The sequence below is a fragment of the Elgaria multicarinata genome, chromosome 11 (genome assembly GCF_023053635.1).
Source record: "Elgaria multicarinata webbii isolate HBS135686 ecotype San Diego chromosome 11, rElgMul1.1.pri, whole genome shotgun sequence".
NCBI classification, from domain to species: Eukaryota; Metazoa; Chordata; class Lepidosauria; order Squamata; family Anguidae; genus Elgaria; species Elgaria multicarinata.
In genome coordinates, this window is record NC_086181.1 from 10,707,725 (window position 1) to 10,734,989 (window position 27,265).

The 27,265-nt window shown below is 45.1% G+C and overlaps 1 protein-coding gene across 7 annotated transcripts in view; it reads left to right on the top strand.

Annotated features, from left to right (window-relative positions):
* The window catches only part of SRCIN1 (SRC kinase signaling inhibitor 1), a 324,300-nt gene that overhangs the window by 25,936 nt on the left and 271,099 nt on the right, over positions 1–27,265 (top strand). The window lies entirely within an intron of this gene.

Here is a 27,265-nt window from a genome sequence, read left to right on the forward strand (position 1 = left end):
CACAAAGCTGCATGTGGGTCGGGCAGGGGTCAAACAACAATTCAGGAGTTCTTATAACCAGCAGGGCAGAATGAGCTGAAACTCGGGAGTGAGAAGTAGGATTGGTGGCTGTTGTTTTGTTTCTTCTTGGGTTTTTTTAAATGCGTCTGAGCATGTATAGAGTTCCTTCTCTCTTTAAAAGGACTGTTTCCTTGTCTGTCTGGAGACTGTGTAGGTGTACAGTGGAATCCAGTATCCTGCAACTCCGCCTCATATTTCACTGATCCAGCAATTCCTGACGTTTGCCTAGGGTAACAGTGACACCGTGAACTCTGTGTGCTCAGGGCCAGACTGTTTTGCGCCCTAGGCAAGGTGAGCTACTTGCCCACACTCCCAAATTGCCAACTTTGATTCACCTGTTCAAGAAGAGTTTCTGAACTATTCTATTTTCCTTTTATTATGTTTTTTCTTAAAACAGCTAATTTGTATAAAACTGTGACTCTTAAAGGGCAGTACTGCGCCCCTCTGAGGTCTGCGCCCAAGGCGGCTGCCTAGTTGGCCTAATGGTAGCACCGGCCCTGTGTGTGCTGGCCTGAAAGGTGGCCTAGGTGAGATGGCAGCCACTTGGTTGAAGAGGAGAGGCTTGTGCTGGTTGGGTTAGCTGTACACATGCAGTCTCACCTTGTGCACTCTGCAAAATTGCACCAGCGACCTCTATACAGTAGCAGCACACTATTCATGTGTTCATTTGTGTTTATGATACAATACAGTAACAGGCTCTATTTGAGACCTTCGTATACTTGCATATTCTGTGGCAAGTAGTACTTAGGGATGGATGAATCTGTCAAATTGATTCTGCGCAGTTTCTCATTATTCCTACATTAAGTTTGTTCTGTCCGATTTTCCACATTGCAATTTTTTTAAAGTCTGGACAAAAATCTGCATTTATTTTCATGAGCAAAATAGATGCATTTTTGCATGCTTTCCTGAATTTTAGTATTTCTATACATTTTTAAAATATATGCAGCATTTTGCACAAGCTGTCTTCTCAAATCTGGTTTTCTGTGCAATTTCACCTGATATACACATTTTTGCATGCACTTTCCCTGAATTTCTGCATTTTTGTGTGCACTTTCTTCTAATTTATGTATTTTTGTGTGTACTTTCTCCTAATATATACATTTTTTGTGTGCATTTCCCCATATTATATGCATTTTTCTTTAGTTTTATATAGTTTCAATCTGCATAGCAAAATTGTGGAAAGTGCTAATATTGCTGTATCACTACACTGCAGTTCATGTGTAGGTTTGGAATGTGTAAATTTGTTAAATTTGCATTAAAATGCAAAGCCAACTAATTTCTCATCCATCCCTGGTCGTGCTAAGAGACAAAATTGCCATCCTCCAGTTCTAGTAACTTCAGTAAGAAGATAAAATTCTGATTAGGTCAGTAAAATTCTGGCTAGTAGAAACTTTGGGATGGATCCAGACAAAGCTAGTTGAACTTAGTTCTGATTGAAATTAATGGCACAATTTAAGTTCCATTGAAAACTTACTCAGTCTGGATCCAACCCATAGTGTTTTTGGATGAATTTCGGCTAGAATAGGGTTTTTTTGTTTTTTGTTTGTAAAAGAAACCCAAGGTTCCCAATTTGAGAGTAGCATCTCATAATAATCCATTCTCCCAACATTTTTATCTCTAGTGGCTGCTTCCCATTTTAAACTTTGGATTGTGCCATTGAAATTGTACAATTAAGGTGTCTTTGTTTCAAGGGAGGGAAAGTGTATTTTTCATCTTGGCACCGACATTATGGAATATTCTCCCCAGAGGGATTCGGCTAGCTTCCTCATTGCCCACTGTTAAATAGGTGTTGAAAACTATATTATTTCAGCAAGCATTTGTTCTTGGTTATTTTTCCTCTGGGTTTTTTGTTTGTTTTGTTTTTGTTCTTCTGTATTTGCTGGTTTTATTGTTGTTCATTTTTTAAATTATATTTAATGTTTTCTTATATTATTTCATATTAACATATTGTAAACCACCTTGAATTGGTATTTTAGCTAGAAAGGTGAGATATACATTTTAATTATATGGGTGGAAAGTATTATTAAAGACAAAACCTTTAAGCATATAGAAGGACAGCTGTTGCTGAAGAAGAAGAAGAATCAATACGGTTTCTGCAAAGATAAGTCCTATCTCACGAACCTTTTAGATTTGTTGTTTTTTAGAGTATTAGCAAGCAGGGAGATAGGGGTAGTGACATTGTTTAATCGGAGTTTCAAAAAGGGTTTTGATGAAACCCTTCACCAAAGACTCCTGAACAAGTTTAGCAGTTACGGGATATTAGGCATCTAGTTAGCCACTGTGGGAACAGAATTCTAGAATAGATAGGCCTTTAGTCTATCCAGCATGGCTGTTTATGTGTTCTTAAAATAAATAAAAACTGTACTATTGAATGTTCACATGCCTGGTGTCATCTGTCTTGCACACATGCTGGAACTCAATGTTCCTAGAGCCATAGAGTTGGCTCTTGGTTCCTTTTCAAGAAATCCAGCCCTATACACCCTCACCAAACAAGCACTGGGTTATCCACACAAACTCTTGGACAGATAAGAACAACCTACACAATCCAGACTGCAGTGTGTAAGGTGCATGATAGAAGATGGAAAATACTAGATGAAACAGCAGGTGCAGATGAATGCAAGTGAACAAAGCCACACACTCATTAAACACTCATGCACAAAATCTCAATCAGTCTGTTCTGGGACAAATGTTTTTCCTGATTACAAATATGAGAATTGCTTAAACCATAATCTTGAGCAACCCCTCCCCCCCGGCATCACAACCATTTTTTTAATTTGGTGCAACACCTTGCTCCCCAGGGAAGAGACTGCATGCAAAATACGTACTTTGCATGCAGAAGATTTCTGGTTCAATCCCCGGCAGCCCTAGGTAGGGCTGGAAAAATTCCTGCCTGAAGCCTTGGAGAGTCACTGTCAGTCAGTGTCGATAACAGTGGACTAGATGGACCAATGGCCTGACTCAGTATAAGGCAACTTCCTATGTTTCTATGTTCTTAGCATCCTGTCCACTTGCAGCATTCTTTGATGGCTCCAAGAAAAAGGATACAAAAGTTTCTATTGTATGTTCAGATGGACTGTTCGGCTTGTAAGTATAGTAGCTTCACCTTGGAAACTAGCAGAACATTTTCTACGATTCCCCACCAACCACAATCTTCTGTCGTTTCCTCCACCCTCCCTATTGCTCAACTCCAACAAGGAGGGAAAATCTGATGCGATGGTGTGGCTTGCAGCATTTAACTTCCAACCTCATTTAATGTTGTTCTGTCTCTCTTTTTTCCTGCATATGCAGCATTTTCCTCATGAATGCCTCCTGATTAAAAGCACCAGAGTCTCATTTCTGGTGTTCTTGACAATGTTCACCCATCTAACTGCCTATTCATCAAGGGAAGATTGGGTATGGGTGGAGACAAAGCATCCCATTCTTAACCTTCTCTCTTCTTACTTTCCCCCATCCCTTGCCTATTTCCCTCTCCTTTCATTCATGCTGTATTTTGTTCTTTTTTTCCAAGTTGGATGCATGTATGTGGCAACCACTCTCACCCCACCACTTTCTGTGCTATAGCTCCCAATTATAGCATTATTATTATTATTATTAATATTATTATTATTATTATTATTATTATTATTATTTTAAAAAGGAAGGTGTGACATCCACTCACTGATCACTCATAGTCCATAATTCAATCTAGGCTGGTCCTGGAGTTGCATCTCCTGCTAATGCCTGCAGAAGCTTATGCTTTGCCCCCAAATTATGTGGGTACCAACAAAAAAGTGCAGTATTAATGCCAGTGAAACACCATGTGATGTGACCTTAAAAAGTTTTTTTAAACCATTTTTTTTTTACCTGTGCTAAAAGAGGTGGCAGCACGGGGAGTATTTCCTTTTTTAAAAGGCAGGTGCTGATGTCCAGTTATCTGAAAGGAAGCCATGCTCCTGAATAAACTGTGTGTTGCTTAGCAGTAAGGGACCAGGACTGCAGAGACCCAATTCAAATCCCTACACAGTCATGAAGCTCTTTAGATGACCTTGGGCAGGTCACTGTCTCTCAGTCTAATCTATCTCACAGGGTTGTTGTAAAAAATGAGAGGGAGACAAGGAGCTCCTTGAGGGAAAAGTGAGCTATTCATGCAATACATGAATAAATAACCCAGAAACCAGACAGGACATGCCCACAGTCCCAGCTAGACACTGTCAATGCACACACAGTTTGCCCACCAGGCTTTTGCCACTTTTGCAGTTTTCTGGACAGTCTGCATGTTTCTAGGTACCTTCCTTCCCTTTTAAAATAATAATAATAACTCTTATGGCTGAAAACAAAGTTAGAATTACAGTTATAAGCTGCATTGCTCACTGCACCTGGGACCTCCTTCCTGCCCCCAAAGTTAAGGCAGGATGATGGATCCAAGGTCATACAGGCCCCCAGGCCCGTACTATGCACAAGGGGCGTGAACGCCACAACACTTTCCAGTCCTAACTTCCATCTCCCCCACTCTCGGCTTCTCAGATGCTGGAAATATCTCCGGTCTTGTCAAGAAAAGAGGAAAGCAGCTAGGCCTTGCTGCACTAAATGACGTGGTAATGGGGACTTAAACAACCACCTGTCAGTTGGCATTCGTTTTCGTGGCTGCCATTACCGTTGGCAAGGGCAGAATCGGAGATGAATAAAACGATCCCTTTCCCCTGTTATTTTGGGCGAGCGCTGTCACGACGCACGTGTTTGTTTGGCTGTTTGGCTTTATGTTAATGAACTAAACTTGTTCTCTCTGTCTCTTTCGGTTGGGAGGGCTGGGGAGGGAGGAGGCGAGCAGTTTTATAGATCGTTGTGCATGGAAAAATACTGCGTGGTTTGCCTTCTATTATTGGAATCAAATGATCTCTGGAGAGGAGAAGGGGGTGTGAAACTAGAATGTGCAAAGCTGAAGGATCAGAGTCCCAGCAGCCGTATGCTCTCCACAGAAGAAGAAAAGTGGAGGGAGCAAAGCAGCAACTTCTAGTGGGGAAACTCGTTTCAAAATGTTTTATGCAAGCTTTTGAGTTACACAGACGTCTCCCGACAGAGATATGCAAAGCAAACCCCAAAAACATTTGTTTAAACTGGTGTTCTTTTCTGGGATGGTGTTGACTGAGAGTGAACAAGGCTGAGCGTTCTCCAAGGCAAAGGAGACCAGGGTGACTTAGGCCTTTGCTAGACCTACCTTAAAAAGCGCGACGGAGGAGGGGAGAGCCTGCGATGCAACTATCGCGGGCTCTTGTGCTAGTCTATACATATCAGCTGCAACGAGCTCACGAAGAGAGCCGTCGCAGCCGCCATTTTTTTGTTCTTAAAGGGCCGGATGTGCACGAACGCTCGTGCGCCCAGTTAAGTTTTTTTAAAAAAAGTTTTCCTTGCTCCCCCCACCCTGCCCCGATGGGCACAGTGCCCCGTGCGCGGCTCCCAGCTACGCGTGAGTAATCATGCATAGCTGGGGTCAAGCTGTGAAAACGGGCCACACGCTCCGTGGTCTCGGGCTGAGCGGAAAATACCAGGCCCAAAGGGGTAGGCTATATCGCCGGGGCCAGGGAGGGTTGATCCCTCCCTGAGCCAGGGATCCCCTGTGCGTCATCTGGACGCACAGGGGCAATCCCAGGTATCAGCCAGGGATATAGCCTGGTCTAGCAAAGGCCATAGATAGAGACTATGAGTCAGTTTTTACATTCAGCAGTGTCGGATGGTAAAGATTTTTTAAATTGTACCATTTCAGGCTGCAAGTGGAAGTTTCCATGTTTTGTTTTTCATGGTGGTGGTGGTGGGGAATATTAAAGGGAATATTAAACAAGGGAATATTAAAAAATTCAAGCCTAGATATACATGCCTAAAGTGATATAATCCAAGAAAAGCTGTACCAACTGATTCTGCTAAACAAACCAGTGGATTCTGTAGTAGCACTAGCAATGTTCTGTGGCAATTATGCATTATCTAGTCCCCCACATAAGGCGACACTACCCTGCCTTGGGAGTGATTTTATTTCTGATTCCTGATGCTGAATTAAGTATGACACTTGAGGCGCATGGGGAAAGCAGCCTTGAACAAACTCGGCAGCTGGGCTTCCATCAGGGTGGGTGTGTTGCACTCCATGCACTTGTGTGGTACTCACCAGACTACAGCATTGCCTTGTCCTGCCAGGTCTCTACCATGGCCTCTCTGACCCGGGAGGAAAGACACACTTATTTGTGGGTTGGTGGAAGCTGCAACAGCTCTCTTTGGCTTCATCTCTGCTCCATACTTCTTTGTTCTTTTGGACACCTGTGTGATCAAGCGTCCAGCCCAGAGGCTCTGCATGTGCTTCTCAACCGAGAAGTTGGGTTTCAGCTCAACAGGACACATCATGGTTTGCTGCATGGTAGGAACTTCACCATGCCCGTGTGCCTTATCAGTGGGGCAATGGTCTCAGGGCACTTTTTCATTAGCAGGGACACTAATCCCCACCCCCCAGACTTCCCTGTTCCCTCTGCACTTAGCTGCAATTTTCACAGTAGCTGTGTGGGTGGGTGGTGGAGGAATGAATTTCCCCAGCAACAAACTGTTATTCCCTGCTGCAGCGTAAAGTATTTTGAGGTGGCTTGATCTTGAACGGGCAATTAAGACCCATTACCTTCATAGAAGATCTGCTTCTGGTGGAGATAAAAACACTAGAACTTGTTCATTCATATGGATCAACACAGATGCCTGCATTTTTTGAACTCTCTTTGAGTGTGTAGTTATGTGGACTGTCATTATGAATTTAGCATGTCACTACTGCACCTGAAGCCCAGCTGTTGCCATCCTCTACTCAGGCCAGGAAGGTCTCTCATGCCTGCCTGCTTTGCAGTGTGTGAACTTCCTCCTACTGGCACCCTGGGCTCTGTGTCTAATTCCCTGCTTCAGGCTAGGTTTATTTATTTATTTATTATTACATTTCTGTCCCATCTGTTTTCCTTTTGCAAGGAAACCAAGGCAGCTTACATTGGTCCTCCTCCTCCTCTCCATTTTATCTTCCCAACAACTGTGTGAGGTAGGTTAGGCTGAGAGTCAGTGGCTGGCCCAAACTCACCAAGTGAGCTTCATGGGTAAGTGGGGGGACTAGAATCCAAATTTCTTGTGTCCTAGACCAACTCTCGAAAAACTATATCACATTGGTTATATTATTATTATTATTATTTATTTATATAGCACCATCAATGTACATGGTGCTGTACAGAGTAAAACAGTAAATAGCAAGACCCTGCCGCATAGGCTTACATTCTAATAAAATCATAATAAAACAATAAGGAGGGGAAGAGATTGCACCAAACAGGCACAGGGTAGGGTAAAACTAGAAGTATAAAGTCAAAACAAAATCAAGTTTTAAAAGCTTTATGGGTGTCCTCAGAGAGTACTGTGGGAGTGCCCAGGGGCTCTTCCACACGTCGTTCTCGGGGCGCTTCCATCCGCATCCAGTGCACCCTGAGAACGATCGTGTAACTTGCCTGGTGAAGAGATGAGGAAGACACGTCCTCGCCACCGCCGCCACCCAGCTTTCTCCGCGCCGGCCAGCTCAGAGAGCTCTTTTTGAAGAAGGTGGGGTGGAGAGCTTCTTCCGCTCTCCACCCCGCCTTCTTCCACCGAGCTATTCGTCCCGTCCGGCGCGGAGGAAGCTGGGCGGCACCGGCACCGGCGAGGACGTGTCTTCCTCGTCTCTTCACCAGGCAAGTTACACGATCGTTCTCGGGGTGCACTGGGGGCGGATGGAAGCGCCCCGAGAACGACGTGCGGAAGAGCCCCTGGTCATAGTGAGTTCTGCAATCTCCCTCCAGTGAAGGCTCGTTTACCTACATTGGCTGAGGCACTCTGCTACCATCTAGTGGTGTCTGCTGGGTCAAGTAAATATGTAACTCCCCAAGGGTGGGGAACAGGTCAGGGCCATTCTTGCTATCCCCACCCCGATCCAAAATCCATTTACCCTCGAACTGTACAAGTTGCCCTGTACAATACCTCTTCCTCATATCTGTGCCTCCTAAATATGTACACAGCAAACTTGCAGACTCTTTTTTCAAAGACAAACATGCAAGTACGACAGTCAAACTCCTGCATCCCGTGTAACGTCATGATTGGGATGGATGCTATGGTGCAACTTCAGGCTTTGTGCCCTTAGGGATGTAGGAAACGGGTGCGAGCATGTGGACTTATGCAACAGCTTTTGTCCTTGCTGGAACCAGACATGAACACAGACGTGGTCTGGCTTGGCCAGCTAGGGGCATTGCTGCTGCTGCTGCGGCATTTCCAGCTGCCTCTCACGCTCTCCACCCTCCACCACCTGCCAAAGTGGGAGGTAGAGAGGCAGCATCTCGTGGTACTGGTTTCTCCCCACTTGCTTAGATTGATCCCGGCCTCCTTCCTTCCCCTTGCTGCAGGAGAATAATGATGGGTATCAAAGTGGTGACTGTGATCCATCTCGCAGGATGTTCTGTGGTTAGAGAGCTGGGAGAAAGGTTTTCACATATCCCACCTCGGTAATAAAAGCCGTGCCCTCTTGCTTGGAAGCTCTCACTTTATGTCAATTGCTTAGTGTTGGTAAAACATGGCTGATGCTGCCACATGCTCAGAGGTACTTTAGAATGCCTTTTTGTGAGTTTATGCGTTTCGTGGTTCTGACTCTAGAGATCAGGTTCGGCGTTTGTCACTCATGCTGGAAAGGGAGAAAGTTCCTGCGACGTAACAAACCCTTACACTAGGCCCGTCGCGTAAACCCTTCTCAGGCCAAGCACCACCCCATGAAAAACTGAGGGAGGGTTAATTAAAACCTTTCTCCTAGCTATGAGGGAAACAGGTTTAATACAGGATCTACTGTGGGTATAATATGAGGTGGGTGTTTAATAACTGTAAGGCAAGTAAATAATGCCAAGCTGACAGGTGGTATTTGGAAGCTTACAAAATAATACTAAATTTATTGTTATTTAAAAGCTTTAATCTAAACTCTCCACACACCAAATACCTCTCTCTCTTTACACCAATCCTAAGTCCCTAGAATCTAAACTCTTCTTACTTTATAAATAAAAACCACCAAAAAACAAGCCCTAAAAACACTCTCCTCACAAACTCCCAACACACTCCTTATATACTCCTCTTCCCCCTCCTACCTATTACATCATAAACCACACCCACTCAGTTCTAACATTCCCTACTTACCAGACATACTACCATATTTCTTTGATTCTAAGACGTACTTTTCCCCCCATATAAACATCTCTAAAAACGGGGTGCGTCTTAGAATCGCGGGTGCGTTTATTATTTCTTAGAATCAAAGCTTTTTTTTCTGTTGGTGGTACTGAAATTAGTGTGCGTCTAACAATCGATGGCATCTTATAATGGAAGAAGTACGATAATCCACAAATATACAATATAGTCAGTTGTGGGGTAACGCCACAACTCCTGCTAGCAAAGAGAGCTTAGTCTTTAAGGGAAAAAAAAGGGGGGGAACCTAAGGGAGGAAACAGCAGCAACCAAAAAAAAGCTCAATGAAAATTGAGCATGTTCACTGGGCCCAGAAGGCTGAATGTTGGGGCTGCATAGTGTTGGGGCTGCGTAGGGGGCTGGAGGAGGGGCGATTACAGAAAGAAGAGTGGGGAGGAATGGAATTGAGTATTGGGGAAAGGGTGTGAATGAATGGCAGGAACCCTGACAGCAGCACTCCAAAGAACCGCAACATTTTGTTGCAAATCCCATTGTAAATAAAAAGATCAGCTTTGTTTGCCCCACTCCTTTATGAAATGCTTGGGTAGCAGAGCTTTCTATAGATTGGGCCTTCTCAGGTTTATGGGAATTTTGTCCCCAGGGAATCTCATCAGAGTCCAACACAATGTAGGCTGGTCAGGTGTCCTTTTCCACAGAGAACTGTCTTCTCTTTGAAGGGCTGCCTTGTCCAATTCTAGTTTAAAGATACTGAACCGTGAGAACTATTGCCCATCTGCAGTGAGCACCAGGCAGGCACATGGATTGCATGGTCACAGACTTCCACAGTATGGTGAGATGTACTGTATTTCTAATTTCGTTATAATAATTTTAAATTTGCATCTGTACAAAGAAATTAGCATATGCATATATTATGCAAACTGTATTCACCTTTTGTCTTTTTTTGGTGATGCACTTCCTCATATGTGAGGAATATGTGAGGAATAATTTTTTAGAAGTGTGTTTGTGCGGTAGTGGTGGTGGTGGTGGTAGTATTATCTTGCTTTGGTAGGCAAGTTTTTAGAGGTGTACAGCATGATACTATACATGTTTACTTGGGAGTTGTCCTGCTGAGTTTAATGGAGATTACTCCCATGTAAGGCTTGCAGCCCTGGTTTGAGGATGTGCCATTACTGGCTTTATATGTTTGTTGGTTTGATTTTATAAAGATTGGTTGCCCTCATTGACTTGCAAGCCGCTGTGATTTTATTTTTAAGGGAGGCAGTCGATACATAAGATGGTAAATCCTGTGAGCTTAGGCTACGTAGCGCCTGGCATGCTATGAAGGAATAGTAATCAAGTTGTGGAGAGCGCTGGGACTCATTTCTGCCTTGGCCACGTCCGTAGCTCTTGCATCTATCCCACTCTTTCTCCTCCTTGCTCCTGACGCCTTTGGGTATCTGTATGCACCTCCATCCTCCTGCTGCACTCATCCGTTTGAGGCCTGTCATTGCAGCTGACCCATTCTGTTAAGAATCCTTTGCTGTTATGCTTCCGGGGGTTGCTTTTCCGAGTGCCCTTTCCCCCCCCCTTTCTCTCTTAAAAAAGAAAGAAAGAAAAGAACAGGAGGGTGGGCAGGTTCATGCCAGCTCATTTGTGTGAGTGTGCAAAAGGCTAACAGCAGCACTGAGCTGTTCCAAGCAGCCTTGACACAGTTATAAAGTGGAGAGAGTGCTCAGGAGCATAACAAGCTGCCTTGGCATGGCCTCAGGATTTGAGGCAGAATCTGTCTCATTTTGGAAAAATTAATGATTCCGACATAATTTGAAGAGCATTATATGGCTCATTAAAAAGACATTGCGCGGACCAAGCGGAGTGTCTGGCGCCTCAAAGGCATCGTTGATGGCCTTTCCCGAGGTTTGCACTAGGAAGAATGGCAGCGGGATGTTAGTGGCCACGGAGTTTGCTTGGCAGAGTGCCTTTCCCCTTCCTACGGGCCTTCCAAAGGCCAGTTAGACCTTACACTCACCAGAATCAAATGGCATTTGATAAACAGCATGTCCAAGAGAAAGGAAGGAGGCGAGGGAGTATTCAAACAGGAAAATCTCTACGGCAGCCTGAAGTGGTATGGCCCAAGAAAAGCTTTTCTCTTTGATTTTGCTAAATGTATCAGCAGGGCATAATTGCATGGCCACTATTGGCAACTGGAACGTAAGGACCAAACTAGACATAACAGTATGTGCATGATTAGCCCTTGTGTGCTTGGTTTTTTAAATTTTTGTTTTACTTAACAGCCGCCACGGGGGACCATAATGCTGGGGGGTGGGGGAGAGGGACACAGCTCTTTGCCCCAACCATAAGTCCTGATGGAATCCTGCTGGCCAGGGTTACTGTTTGCCACAGCGGTGGGTGAGGAGGGGGGCATTGCCATTAGCAGCAAAGAGCAGCTTTAGGGGAGGGGTGATCTGGATCGGGACTGCAGCAGGGGCAAAGGATTAAGTCCCCTCTTTCCTACCCCGTGATGCAGTCCCAATCTGGATTCTTGTCTTTCCCCAGCTGCCATTTAGTAAACAAAAACGAACATGCCAGGGCCAGTCAAGTGTTTAATGTCGCCTCTAATTTGGCCCTAGCACAGATTACTCCATGTGCACTTGTAGGCAAAGTGAGCTCAGGCAGGGGTTTGGTGGTCATTCAGAGCTGCAAAATTGGAGACCCAGTGGATCGTGTCTTGTGGGGGTGAGGGACAAGACCGTGTGGCATTTTTTACAAGCTCTATTCACATATATGGAAGTTGCACAAGCCCGATGTGTATTTCAATGGGGCTTGCAAAGGAGAGCTTTTGGGTGATTGCGCCCCATTTTATTCTTTTGCCTTAGGCCACCAAAACATTTTGGGCTAGCCCTGTTTGGGAGGATAAAGGTATCTTCCCTCTGTTGCAGTTTAAATGGCAGCTTAAGTGCAATTCTCTCCTCCTCTCCATGACCATTGCTTTGTATATTGTTGTTGCTGTTCACATGGAACCCTTCTCCACCCTTTGGAATGGCACTTGCCTATCTCTTAGGACCGACTGACCCATGTTCAAGTGCTGTTCACATATATTGTTGTCATCCAGTAATCATAGGCACCTATTGGATAGTGCCCATAACATCATAGATGACAACAGACGTTATTCCCCATCACCAATGACTATTCCATTTTTGCCATGGTTTTTAGTTTTATAAGGGCACAACCTATGCATGTTTAGATAGAAAAAAGTTCTATGTCTCCCAGCATTCCCCAGCCAGCCCTGGGGAATGCTGGCTGGGGAATACTGATAGTCAGGGGTACCCAACCCCCGGGCCACGGACCGGTACTGGTCCGTGGCCTGTTAGGAACTGGGTCGCACAGGTGAGCTACTTTCACCCCCCACACCACCCCAGCGTACCTGGGTGCGGGGCACCATCTCGCCTGCCCAGCCGAAGCGAAGCCAGGACGCTGAGGTGGGGGCAGCGGCTTCAGAATGGCGCACCCGGCCAGAAGCCGCTCTGGGAGAGCGACTTCCGGGCGTGCTGTTCCGAAGCCACCTGCCTGCCCCAGCGTCCTGGCTTCGCTTCGGCTGGGTGGGCACCAAAAACCATCCCGACCCCACCCCGCCCCAATCCATGGAAAAATTGTCTTCCATGAAACCAGTCCCTGTTCATGCATTGGTTATTTCTCGGTTGGACTACTGCAACCTTCTTCTCACTGGCCTTCCTTCTTCTCACATCAGTCCGTTGGTTTCTGTTCACCACTCTGCTGCTAAGATCATCTTCTTGGCTTGCCGCTCTGACCATGTTACTCCACTTCTGAAATCTCTTCATTGGCTTCCAATTCACTTCAGAATCCAATATAAACTTCTCCTGTTGACCTACAAAGCTTTTCACTGTCTAGCTCCTTCCTATCTCTCCTCTCTCATCTCACACTATTGCCCCGCTCGTGCTCTTCGCTCCTCTGATGCCATGTTTCTCGCCTGCCCAAGGGTCTCTACTTCCCTTGCTTGGCTTCGTCCATTTTCTTCTGCTGCCCCTTACGCCTGGAACGCTCTTCCAGAACATTTGAGAACTACAAGTTCAACCGCAGCTTTTAAAGCTCAGCTAAAAACTTTTCTTTTTCCTAAAGCTTTTAAATCTTGATTTTGTTCTGACTTTATACTGTTAGTTTTACCCTACCCAGTGCCTGTTTTCCCTACCCTGTGCCTGTTTGCATTCTCTTCCCCTCCTTATTGTTTTATTATGATTTTATTAGAATGTAAGCCTATGCGGCAGGGTCTTGCTATGTACAGCACCATGTATATTGATGGTGCTATATAAATAAATAAATAAATAATAATAATAATAATAATAATAATAATAATGGTGCCTAAAAGGTTGGGGACCACTGCTGATAGTCATAAAACTTTTTTCTGTCTAAATATGTGTAGGATTGCACCAGTAATTATTTCTAGATAGCGAAGGGGCAAAAATCTCCCGGGCCCCGACGGATGCATCAGGTGGATTTTTCCCAAGACTGGGCAAAGGGCAACGGGGTATCAAGTTTGGGCAGGACTCACCACCATTAGAGTGGAGGGAGAAAATACGCAATTTCCCCAGCCTTGGGGAAATTGCATTTCTCTCCTTCCTTGCCGATGGGGGCCTTAAAGGCCCTAGTAACAAAGGCCCCCATTGGCAGCGGGGTGGGGAAGAAATGCCATTTCCCCAAGCCTGGGGAAATCGTGTATTTCCCCCTTCACTCTACTGGCCTTATAGAAATCGCATTTCCCCTCTCCCCATGCCAATTGTGGCCTTAAAGAGGCCCTCTTGGATGAAGAGAGCCTTTAAGGCCATGATTGGCGTGGGGTGGGTGGGAGGGAGGTAAATCACGTTTTACCTCCCCCCCCATGCCTTAAGGTCCTCTTGAGGGTATTTAAGACCACGATGTGAGTGTGTGGGGAGACAAAGCGTGCTAGCTAGTCCGGCTCCCAGAACGGGCCCCCAGTGAGTTCTTCATTGCTTATTTCCAGGACAAGTGTTTTTTCCCACTATGTCACTCTTGTAGCCCTTTGAAAGTAATAAAAATTATGGTGAGCAAGGATACCATCTCTCGCAGTTATGCCCTATCTTTGCAGGGCATTTCCTTCTTGATAAAGTTTTTTTTTGTGTGTGAATGATTAGTTCTCCCCCTATGCCAGGAGTGGGGAACCTGTGGCTCTTCAATCGTTGTTGGACCAACTCCCATCAGCCTCAGCCAGCATGGCCCATGGTCAGGGATTATAGGAGTTGTAGTTCAACAGCAGCTGGAGGATTGCAGGTTTTCCACCCCTGCCCTATGCAACTCTGCTGTGCATGTCTCCCTTTTTATTTTAAAAGGGGGGGTGAACAGGCTTTCCCCACTGCTGCGTGTCGCCTATTCCATTGCATTTGTATAGATCTCTTGCTGCTACTGCAGAAAGCTAACTTGAGCATAGCACTAAGATGAAATTTGCTGTCATTGCTTAAATAAATAAATAAATAATCCCTGTAAACCCTTAGAGGAGTAGAGAAGCATTTTCCGCAGAAATCAAGAAACGTCACCTGAAGTCTTAAGTGCAGATTCCAAAGTGCATAGACTCCAATCCCTGTGCATTTTTGAGCAAATTGGTTGCAATCCTCCGTGCTGAGTCTCTTGGGAAGCGCGGCTCCAGTTGTGAGTTTTTCTTTGCTCATAAGGATAGGCGGGTCGTCATTTATTATTCGAGGCGTTTACATCCTGCCTTTCGGCTGCAATATGAGGCACTCGAGCTGGTTGACAACAGGTTTTTAAAAAAATCCATCTTCGATAATCAATTAAAAAGAAATACAACAGGCTGCAAACCTATAAATATTTAGCTGGGAGTATGTCCCAATCCTACCTCACTTCCTTTGGCAGGGGCTCTCAGAGAAGGACTGCTGAAGCTGATCTTTGGGTCTAGGCAGGCATATATGGGTATATATGGGAGGAGATGATCCTTCAGTTCGTATGGCTTCAAGCCATTTAGGACTTTGAATGTTAGTACTAGCTCTTTGAATCAGGACTGGAAATGGTCTGGCAGCCATTTCAGATGAAAGAGTACTGGCGTAATATGATCACGGATTGTTTTCAAAGGCAGCCCCATGTATAACCCATTGCAGTAATCCAGATGAGAGGTTATCAGAACATGGATAACTGTAGCTGGGCTATCTCTGTCCAGATAAGGGCGTAGTTGGCATATCAGATTAAGCTGACAAAAGGTGCTCTGTGCCACCGAATCCACCTGTGCCTTGAATGACAGTTCTGGTTCCAAGAGCACCCCAAGCTATGAATTTCATCCTTTAGGAGGAGTGCAACCCCCGTCCAGAACAGGCTGAACATTACTTAGCTGGGCAGGCGAACCACCCACTAACAATAACTCTGTCTCGTCTGGATGGAGTCTCAATTTATTGGCCCTCATGAAGTCCGTTACCGAATGATGGCACTGGTTCAGAATGCCCACTGCCTCACCTGGATTTATTTATTTATTATTATTGCATTTATATCCCACTTTTTTCCTCCAATGAACCCAAGGCAGCATACATCCTCCTCTCCATTTTATCCTCACAACAACAACCCTGTGAGGTAGGTTGGGCTGAGAGTTTGTCACTGGCCCAAAGTCACCCAGTGGGTTTCCATGGCCGAGTGGGGACTAGAACCCAGATCTCCCAACTCCCAATCCAACACCTTAGCCACTACACCACACTGGCTCTCTTGATGAAAAGGAGAGGTAGAGCTGGGTGTCATCTTTATATTGGGGGTTCATGTAAATGTTAGACACCATGGGGGATAAAATAGAGCCCTGTGAAACCCCATGGCATAACTGCCAAGGGACAGAGCAATAATCCTGTAGCACCACCTTCTGGAAATGGCTTTCAAGTAGGAACAGCACCAGTACAATATCTCCAACTCCCAGCCCAGATAGCCTGTCCAGAAGATAACATGGTCCAAGCAGTATTGAAAGCCACTGAGAGGTCTAAGAGAATCAAAAGGGTTGCACTCCCCCTGTCCCTCTCCCAGCAAAAGCCATCCCACAGGGCAACCAAGACAGTTTCTATTTTAAAACCGGATTTGAAGCAACGGCAAACCACCCCGCTATAAGGCCTGCCAAGAAAACGTCAGTGAAAGCTGGCGTCCCTCCAAGAGTCAGTAACGACTCAGTGCTTGCACGAGAGGTTCCTTTCCTTTCCTTTCCTGAAATGGATCTAGATCATGTGTTTTGTTCAAGAGTGCCTGAAGTTGACTTGCACCCACCTGTGCAAACACCTTGCCCAGGAAGGAGATATTAGCAACTAGCCTATAGTTGTTAACAGGTGGTCAACCGGACACGGCCAAGCACCTTGTCTGCATCCATGGGCCTCAAAAACTGATTAGGCTTTTTCAGGAGTGACCTAATTACTGCCTCCTTTAAAGAGGCTGGCACCACTTCCTCCCACAAGGAGGAGTTGATAACCTGCTGATCCCAGCAGGACATCCCCTCCCTATTAGATGGAATAAACCATGACAGACAAGGGTCAAGCACACAGGTAGTCAACTGGACATGGCCAAGCACCTTGTCCACATCCTTGGGTCTCAAAAACTGAAACTCTTCCAATAAAACTGGACCAGACAGTGCTCTGGGCACCTCTACTAGTGGAATTGTACTAACTGTGGTGTCCAAGTTGGAATGAATACAGTCAACTTTATCTTCAAATGAAGTGCCATGTGTGCTACTGAGGGTTCTTTCTCCCTGGCCCAGATTGCAAAAGATCACTGCTACTACAGGGGAATCCAGGAGCAAACCTGCATTCAGGAGCACTTTCAAACCCCCTCCACCACCCTTTTTGGTGCCCTTATTCCATTCACTTTCCCCCTCCATTTTCGGTGCTTCTGAATTGCGCTATTGGTCCCTGCTTTCTCTGACTATTATTTCTCCCCCCCCCCATCCTATGTAACTTTGCGCAAATTACCCTATGTGCAACCTCATCTTGTCAAATTCCTTGTATGTTACCGACTCCACTTTGACAACTGAAACATACATGGAAATTGGCCAGGCAAGACTACACATATTGGACAGACCTAAGTGCGCACTTGCGAAAGACCACCACCACCAAATCTATGTAAGAATATGGTAGCGTAAGGCTTATTACTGGAGATCTACCAGATCAATTTTATTCATATTTATTTATTTATTACATTTATATAATGCCCTATAGCCAAAGCTCTCTGGGCGGTTTACAATAGTTAAAAATATGGTTTTTTCCCTATGTGAGTTCTGTGATGGATTTTATTTATTTATTTATTTATTTGTTTATTTAATAATTTTGCTGGGGTGGCCTCATGAAAAGGAGGGCAGGGCTCCTGTATCTTTAACAGTTAGCTAAAGTGACCAGATACAAAAGAGGGCAGGGCTCCTGCAGCTTTAACTGTTGATATGAAGAGGGAATTTCACCAGGTGCTGCATGCCTACGAATGACCCCTTTCCATACAACTGTTGAAGATACAGGAGCCCTGCCGTCCTTTCCATATGGTCACCCTAAATTTTGCTAATTTTTTAAAAAAATTCAAGCTTGAGCAGTGTAGATGTCAGAAAATTTTGAAACTTCGAAAAAGTTCAAAGCTGGAATTTTAATAGCAAAACAGTATGTTTCTTGGCTCTGTGCCAAACAGCATGCCACTATTGCCACTTTATTTGCTCCATGTCAAACCGCGCCATGCTGTCCTCGGCAGAGAGGGTGTGGATAGCCACACAAGAGGCGGATGCGGCAGTGGTAATAACGGCAGGGTGCACGCTAGCTAGGGCTGCTGCTCTGCGTCCTCCGTCTCTTCAGATCCGGCAGCAACTCGCCACTCCTCACAGGTGGCCGCTGTTGCCACCTTCCCCCTGCTAGCAGTGCCATGGCCAGACACAGCAGGAACAGCCCCGGGCGCAGCTCCTGCATTGTGGTGAGGGCTGCATGAGGGGTAGCGAGCACAGGCTCGGTCTTGAAGGGAGCAGTGTGCCCTTGGGGGGAGGGGAGGAGCAGAAAGAGGGCAGCAGGAAGGTTCTAGAAGGGGGCGAGATCATAGAATCATAGAATAGCAGAGTTGGAAGGGGCCTACAAGGCCATCGAGTCCAACCCCCTGCTCAATACAGGAATCCACCCTAAAGCATACCTGACAGATGGTTGTGGGGTGCTGGGGAGAATGTCCCCCCAAAAGAATTGAAACTGGGGGACAGAGAGAAGGATGGGTATGCTGAGGGAATTTTAAGTGGAGGGAGGGCTTGATTTGAACCTCAGCTTTCCCACCCCACCCTAGCAGAGATGGGCAGAAGAAGGGGTGCCCCCTTCCCCACAATAAGAGTTAGGGAGAAACTGGAAGTAAACCAGCGACAGAGGGTGAGGGTTAATTTGAATGTTACCTCTCTGCACAGTTAATGTCCTGTCTGGAAGCACCCGGAGCGGGTTAGTTGTACTTTCTCAGATTAGCCTACCTCACAGGGTTGTTGTGATGATGATTTTTAACCCACCTTTCATGAATGCCCTGTTGTCATAAAATGGCTTACAATATTACAAAAACATGAACATACAATTACGCATACACACGCACACACACACACACCTTACTCGATTTAAACCCTGCTATTCTATCATAGAAGCGCTCACATGTGCGCACCCACCCACACATCACAGCAGCAGCTAATGATTTTAAGCACTAAATGCAGACTGGAATAACTGATTTTTCAGGGCTTTTTAAAAAAAGCCCTGATGAAGCCATAGGTATCTCCCTGAGAAGGGGGTTCCAAAGGTGTGGAGCCACCATTGAGAAAGCCCTGTCCATAGTATCTACCAACCTAATAAACTCTGATGGCAGGCAAGAAACTTAGGCTATAGATATTAACCTTAATGCTTGGGCAGGCTCATACAGGTGTAGGCAGTCCTTCAGATAACGTGGTCCCAAACCATTTAGGGCTTTAACGTTTGATAACCTCCCGTAGATACAAAGCACTAAGCACCTTAGGACAAGGGCATAAAATAAATAAATTTAGTGTCTAAAGAAATCAAGTGCGCAGGAATAAGCACACGTAAATTCTGGGGTGGGGGCAGGCTACAGATATGTCCATGATCAGAGCTCTGGTGTGACCTCCTTCCTCACTTTTTAAAATAGCTTGTTTTTTAAAGTCTTTATGGAGTTAATAACATTTCCTGTAGTCTCCTCCTCATCTTTTTTAAAATATTCTCTCTCTTAATATCCCCCCTCCTCTTCTTGCTTTAGCTGGCTCACAGGAGTGAGGGGTGGGGGAGGGATGAAGAAACAAAATCAACAAAAAGAGCATTTGGAGATTTTTCAAGCCTTCCTCATCTACTGCACTGCGTGTAAAATGCTGGTAAAGGACACTCAAGGACAATGCTATTGAGAACCTGCCCCCTACTTCCCTCTTGTGAAGGGAAAAAAATCTCCAACAACCTTCCAGTTGATTCTGAATATTGTTTTACTTGTCCCTCACCAATTTTCCTTATTGAACCATCACATTTTAGTATTAAAGGGTGTCCCCCCCACCCCACCACAATGCATCATCTGTTCCAAAACCCTGCTTAGAAGGAGGATGACCTGCCTAAACAAGTATCACAATTTGGTGTGCCCTTGAAAATTTCCACAGATTCTGCAGCTGCCTTCAGACGCTCCTTCAAGAGGCAAGGTTTCCCTTAAGGTGTTTAATTTCTAATTCGGGCAGTGCCAGAGCTTGAGCCTCCCTGAAAGACTCAACCTCCAGTGTCAAAAGTGGCATTAAAATGTTATTGTTTTGCATTGTTACTTTGTCCTTGTGCACCACCTTGGGAGGGTTCTACCTTTAAAGGTCGCCTAAAAAGTTACTTTAAATGAATAAATAAAGAAATAAAATGCAAGAGAGCAGGCACAATTTATTTATTGCTGAATTTATACGGCCACCCACCAGCATATGGTCTCTGAGCGGCTCAAAGAAGCAAAGAATAAAAATACAATATTAAAAACAAAATGCAACTATTGAAATACAGCAAAAAAAGGCAGAAGAAAAAGGTTTCTTCTTGCAGAAGAGAATAAAAATTTAGCAGCTCAATAGAGCACAACACAGCCATTAGAAGTTCATGAATGGACTTAATGACATTAGGTCTAGTTAGTAGCAGAGGCCCTTTTGAAGACACCCCCTGTTTGCAGATGTGCACTTGAGCAAGTGGGAAAGGGCTTTCTTCTGCACGCTCCCAAACTGGCGCTCTCTCCCTTTGGAGTTGCAACACAAGGGAAGCGCCAAGTCGGTGCATGGTGGTGCTGCGTTTATTATATGACGCAGCAGCCACCTCGCACCCCACCCCGGGGCTTTCCCTCGAAGCTGCGAAGGAAAAGTGTTGGGGACTTGCCCCACTGTGCAGTGAGGCAAGTACAGCCCATTTGCTGTTTATCCTCACTCTGGAATCGCGGCGGAGGCGTGGCTGGGTGGATGGCGACCCCTGATTGGTTGCCATCCGCCCAGGCAGAGGGCAGGCCCAGCTGCCAGGAAGGCCGTGCTTTTTCTGCAGTGTCAGGATCAGCCACCGCCACCCTAAAGCAGCAAAAGTGCTGTTTTTTACTTATTGCAGTGGCAACCTGCTGCTTTATAGACAGTCCCACGCTCTGCATTCAGGAAGAGGATCAAGACAGATTTTTTAACTCGGCTTTTCAATTTGTTATGGTTTTAAAGGTGTTTTTTTTAATGTTTTACTGTTTTTATTTGATTATGCTTTTTATTTTCTTAACCTTTGGTAAACAGTCTTAATTGGCTTCAGAAATGCCGTATAGAAATACAATAAATAAATAATTTCCCCCTTCCCACTTACACCATTAGCAACTTCAGATCTGGAAGTACACTGTCCTATTCCCAGATTATGAGGGCCTTGTTGCAGTTGCAGTTGGTGGTGAGGAAAAGGCACTCTGCGAGTTGGAGCCAGATTTAAGCGGGAGTAGCTGTGCTAATGGAAATGGATTTACCTGCTTCCTCCTTCTCACAACAGCCCCTCCAGCCCCATGAAAATTCTACACAGAGAATCACCCTGCAATATGGGGTGATCTGTGGTGTGAGGAGATCCCCAAAAATTGGGTGGAGGGAACTTCCCCAAGTGGAGCCCATCCTCTTGAAGAAGGCAGATCCTGGATCCAACCCTAGATGTTCCTCTGAGACACATCTCTGTTGTTTCATGTGTTCTTGGGCTGAGCAGCTTGTTCCAGGGGGTTTAAATCTGCACAATTTGTAAAATGAAATATGACAGGGCGCAACCTGCAACCCTGATCTCAGATGGATGGAGCTTATTGCAGTTGCTCAGCGGCAAGAGTAAGGCGTGCTTTATGGCTCAGACTTGGTGAACTGTTGCTTCAATGATCTTGGGTTTTCAGAGTTAGAAATGTCCATGATCAGAAACATAGGGTTTTTTTTGGCTTGCTTTCCAGTCCAGTTATATGCTATTAAACAGTCATCACTGTGCATGGATAATTTCATCTTTCCTCCAGCTGCCTTGGTATAATCCTGGCTACCAATAGGATTTGTGCAAACTTGGCCGGCCAGTCAGACACTTGAGCAGGCAGGGACTTCAGACAAGGAACCTTCAGTTGAACGCTTCCTGTTGCCAGTTCTGCACTTCCTGATTTCAACTGAACATGGACATTTGGTTGGTGACCAGTGTCAGCAAATAGGGTATTATCTCATACAGATGAAGGGATAGAGGGTCCTTCCCTTACTTGGTGTCCTCCAGATGTTTTGGACTACGACTTCCATCAATGCTGACAACTGGCCACACTGGCTGGGGTGATGGGAGTTGAAGTCCAAAACATCTGGAGCACATCAGGTTAGGGAGGGCTGGGATGGACTGCCTCTGCATCTAAAAGGTCACAGCTCCAATGTAATCCTGATTTGGCACTTCCAGTAATGCCACTCTAATTGCCAGTGCCAGGCATATAGGATTTGTACTATATTGATGTGGGGCCAGAGTGACCTTCCCCTGTCTTTGACCATAGAGCATAGTAGTCAATAGCAGCATTCAGTTTGTACCAGAAGTTCAGGCAGTGTCTTCTTACCTCTATGTTTGTGTCTTGGTCCCTATCACTCAAGAGGTGACTTTCAAATGGGGCAAAGAAATAAAGACAGTGCAGGCATTACTCTTGTCTCTCCTTGTCCTGCACCCACCTTTTCTGTTTGCCTTCAGACAGCTCTCATTTGTGAGTAGCAGGAGTTAATTGAATGCCTTGGGCTCAAGGCTAGGGACACTCCAGACCTTGTTGTCTCAGTTCCCAAATGCTTGAAGTTTTGCGAAGATAAGAGCGCTACAGACTGCACAATACTCAGATTCTGTGCTTAACAGAGAGCAGCAGTGAATGCATAGATAAATACTGCCATGTAAATAATTCATCGTGAATGACAGTCGTTAAAACAAATGAACAAAGGACATTTTGTGAAAAATTATCTTGGCTAATTTCTTGTTTTCTCATGGGTGTTTTTGTTATGTCGCTGTTGGATAAGTTCATCTTGCTTGGAACAATTCTCTGTTCCTTTCCCAGACTCATCATGGTCGCTGTTGTTATATTCTCTCTCTTTCTCTGAATACTAGAGGGAGAATAGCAAAAGAAGTGGAGATTCTGTGTTCAACAGCAGCTATAAAAACCAAGTGAGGTTGAAGGTAACACTTGAGAATTACTTAACTTGGGGTGAGGTATGGTGTACATGGTAGTGTCTTGTGATTTTGGATTGGTGTTCTAATGTGTTGACTTTCAGCTGATGCATTATGATGCACATGAACCCCTGGCAGTGCTGCTACCATTTCCTTTATTTAAGTGATGATTTTATTTAATAAGAAAAGTCTGTGTGGTAGTGCATGCTGGTATTCTCAGTTGTCATCAGGACTAAAAACAACAATAACCAACCAACCAACCAACCATGGTTCCATATTGGTTAGAAGGTTGGCTCTGAAATGTCCTAATTTACCTTAACCTGGTGAGTGGTCTGGGAAAATATGGTGTAGAGGGATACCCATATAAGAGTTGGTTATAAGTATTATTTTTTAAAAAAAATCCCTTGGTTTGCAATGCAGTTTTCTGAGCATTTGATGTAGTGTCATAGCAATATTGGACTTAAGGCTTGGGAAGCCATCTCCTTGTTATGATGCCACAAATGTTATACTGAAGTAGGGAAATCCTGGTTTGATGGATCTGAAGAGCAATTGAAACCATCAAGGCTGGGATTGACCTGACCTGGAAGGTCAGGAAGGTCAGGAAGCTGGGCTAACTTGGCATTCAGGGCCTAGAAGATTCTGAAACCAACAGAAGTTTGCTGAAAGCTCAGCACTCGTCAGGCGTTTCTGGTTGTGTATTTGGTTGAGGTTTTTTGACTATGATGATCCTGAGCTTTTTTTTTTTTAAGCTATCCTGCCTACCAACCCACCCCAAAAGTTCCTTTTCTGCTTGCTTTGTTTGTTGCTTTCAGTATTTCATATTTTGCGACACAGATCGGGTGGGTGGAAACAAGCAACAGTCCTTTGTAGAAGGCCCCCACATTGACTTGCCACCATTGCAAACTTGCCAATGGCTTGAGCCAGGAGGCAAAGACAGGCACTTGAGCAGTGGCCAGAAGACGAAGAATGAAGGAATAGGACAAAGAGGGTCAAACAGCAACACTCCTTGATGGATGGTGGACAGTAGAGGCGCCTGTTGCTTTCCTGGAATTGGACAGTGCTGTCTGTCCTGCCAACCCTGGCAGAATGAGGCCCTTGTAAAAGCTTAAAAGTTTGTGTCATCCATCTCTCCCAACCCACTCATCTCCCTCTCTCACCCCAAGCCTTGGAGACTTGAATTGAAAAGCACAATGAGGCAGGAAAGAGAAGAAAACAGCCTCATTCCCTGGCAAGACAAAGGATCAAAGAGAAGTCTCAGGGTCGTGTTTTCCAGGCGTCTGGCACCAGTACCAGTCATCTGCTGTCTCAACCAAAAGGCTCTTTTTAAGCTTTGGGAAGGAGGCTGGAGAGTAACCTGTGGTTGCAGCATCTCTCTCTCTCTCCCCCCCCCCACACGCACGCACGCACGCACACACAACACACACACACACACACACACACACACACACACACACACACACTTTACCAACATCCAAAAGCTTTGATGGGCTCAGGGCCTTCACGGCTTCATATCCCAGGCCTTGGAGACTTGAATTGATAGCTACCTTTGCCCCTTCTATGCAACAACATCAGACATTCCTGACAGAGGGCAGTCCCTCCATAACATTCCCTACTCTAGACCTTTCTACAGTGACTCATGGGGCTAGGATATCATTTGGGCCCTCATGCCTCCCCCACCCCTGAATGTGTAGATTTGGCCCTTGAGTCAGTCTTACACTGTGAAGCCCCTTAATAATTTTGTGCTAGCATACATTTCGGACCCTAATGTGACCCTAATGTTCTTCTATATAAACAAATGCTGGCTTTCTTGGATATATTTTCCATTGTGGCTTAAGTTAGCAGGGGAAGATGGGGCAGGGGGAGGAATTTCAAGCATGAAGTTCCTTTTTCATTTCAGAAAGACTCGAGATATGGCAGTGGTCCCTGCAATTGCACAGATGCAGCTCAAGATTCTTTCATACACCACAATAGACTAGATTGGCTACATCGTGGATTGAAATGGCAAATAGAGATGAATGTGCCCAATAAGGATATGTCTCAGGATGACTTGGTGTGTGTGTGTGTGAGTGTGTGGTTTGCTCAGTGTCTGTCTGATGGTATTATTGAAGCTGGAAAGGAATGTTCTTTCAGGTCATATTGGTTGGTGACCCTGACGCAATCTGTGTGAGTTTTGCCTTCCTGTGCACCATACTTGGCGTGTTTCTTTAGAAAAGTTTGCTCTGTATGTCTGCAATGCCTTCACTAGCTGCAGGTGGCATGCTGTGATCAGATGTTCTTTAAAATGAAGTTACAATTCTAGTCCCAGGCAATCCACATTATGTGCCAGAAAAGCTGAATTCTGCAACCTGAGAAGAGAAGCTGAGATTTTCAGTAAACTGAGCTGTGCAATCCGCACCACATTCTACACTTTTTCTTCACTCTGACTGTGGTCTGGATTGCTAGGGTTCATTTGTGTGGGGTTGGTTGGACTCCATTCCCTTTCAGTCCCTTTTGACTTTATAAACTTTGTAATCCTGTGAAATATTAAGCTAGGCCAGCCTTTCCCAAGCTGGCACCCTCCAGATGTGTTGGACTACAACTTCCATCGTCCTCAGCCATGCTGGTTTAAGATGATGCAAACTGAAGGCACCAGATTGGGGAAGGCTGGCCTACACAATAGCTTGATAAGATCAGCACCAAGGGAAATATTTGCACAGACTTCTCACTGTGTGTTCCAGATTGGTTTAGCCAAGAACCTACGTCATTTACAAAGGGCATCCTTAACACTTCAGTTAGTCCATTAAAATCACTGTTGCAGAACTATGGGATTTGGAACCATGCTGCACGTATTGGAATGATGTTGTGCTATGGCCCAAAGAGGAGTGAACCCAAGCAGTTGCCAGCAGTTCTAATCAACAGGGACACACACTGATGTGTAGGTGTAAATAGCTCCTATCTATCTATCTATCTATCTATCTATCTATCTATCTATCTATCTGTCGCTATATTTATACTTGGCTAGTCAGCTAAGATTGGCTTCCAAAAAGCTTATGATTAAAATATAACCACAACGGTACAATAAGTTAGGGACATGCAAGTGTATATAACAATCTCTTCAAGTCCCTGCCGATTGCTGTCTCTGTGGCAACTGTTGAGGGATTGTCACAGTTCATTTGCCAGGCTGTTCTTCAGCAGGAGCAGGGGGCAGAGGAGGCGTGGGGGGACATGGACCCAGGAACTGGCTGATGGTAAAGATGTAAGCCCACAGAGGCAGCCCTCCTGATGATTTGCAGAGACTTCTGGTCTTAACAGTCAATGACGTAGTTCTGGGCTTTTCCTTCCAGAGGGAAGGGACAGAAGGAGCCATCAGTATAACCAGAGGCTTGCTGATAATAAAAATGCCAACCAATTTCTATTGATCTGCAGACTCTAATGCTGCCTGAATATGTATGAAAATACCATTGGTCCCTTTGTCATTTTGGTAAGGTTGCATGCAGGTGAGTATGTGCCTCTTTGTGGATGAGGGCAACTGTGTCTCTCTGTATGTGAGGTAGTTTTCTGTGGCTTAATATTGTGCATAGCTGTTGGTGGAAATTGGCTTTGGGTTAGTGGGTTTGCATGTGCATGCCCTTCTTAAGAGTCATGGGACTTGTGTGTGTGTGTGTGCATATTTGTGTGAGAGAGTGCTGGAAAAGTTGGCAAATGTGTTTTCTGTTCTTACAGTTAATTTTTGTAGTTAATTCTAATCAGATCTTTAATATACTCTGCTTAAAAATGTTAAATCCCTGTACCTAAACTCACATCCTGCATCTTTTATGGGCTCTTGCAGAATTGCAGCATACACACCACTCTGGGCATTGCTCACTTGTTACCAAATGTATAAGGCCTCCCTCACTTTATTTACAGCATTTGTGTACTGCTCTATATCTAGACAGATTCTGGAGTAATGAACAATAGAAATACAAAATAAGATAAAAGAATAAAACATCATACTATATCCAATTTTTTTAAAAAGAAACAGCCTTCTGTTAAGGCTGTGGCTGGTCAATCAAGGAAGGCTTCCTGAAGTAAAGATGTTTTCAGGAGGTGCTGGAAATAACACAATATGGCACCTGCTTGACCTCCAAAGGTAGGGAGTTCCGTAGGAAGGGGGGCAACACACTGAAGGCTCTTCTCTGGGTGGACTCCTGTCAGGCCATACGCCCATGTGGAACCACCAGAAGATACTTGTGTATGTCATTTTAAGTGAAAGCTGAGATTATCAAGATGCTAAATTACAGCATGCTGAGTTGCTCATTCCTTGCCTGAAGTTGATGCCCCCACCTTTTAAATGCACTGAGTCTTTTGTGTTCACTTACAACGTCACCTACTGTGGCCAGCAGAATTCTAATGTTGTCAAACCCCCC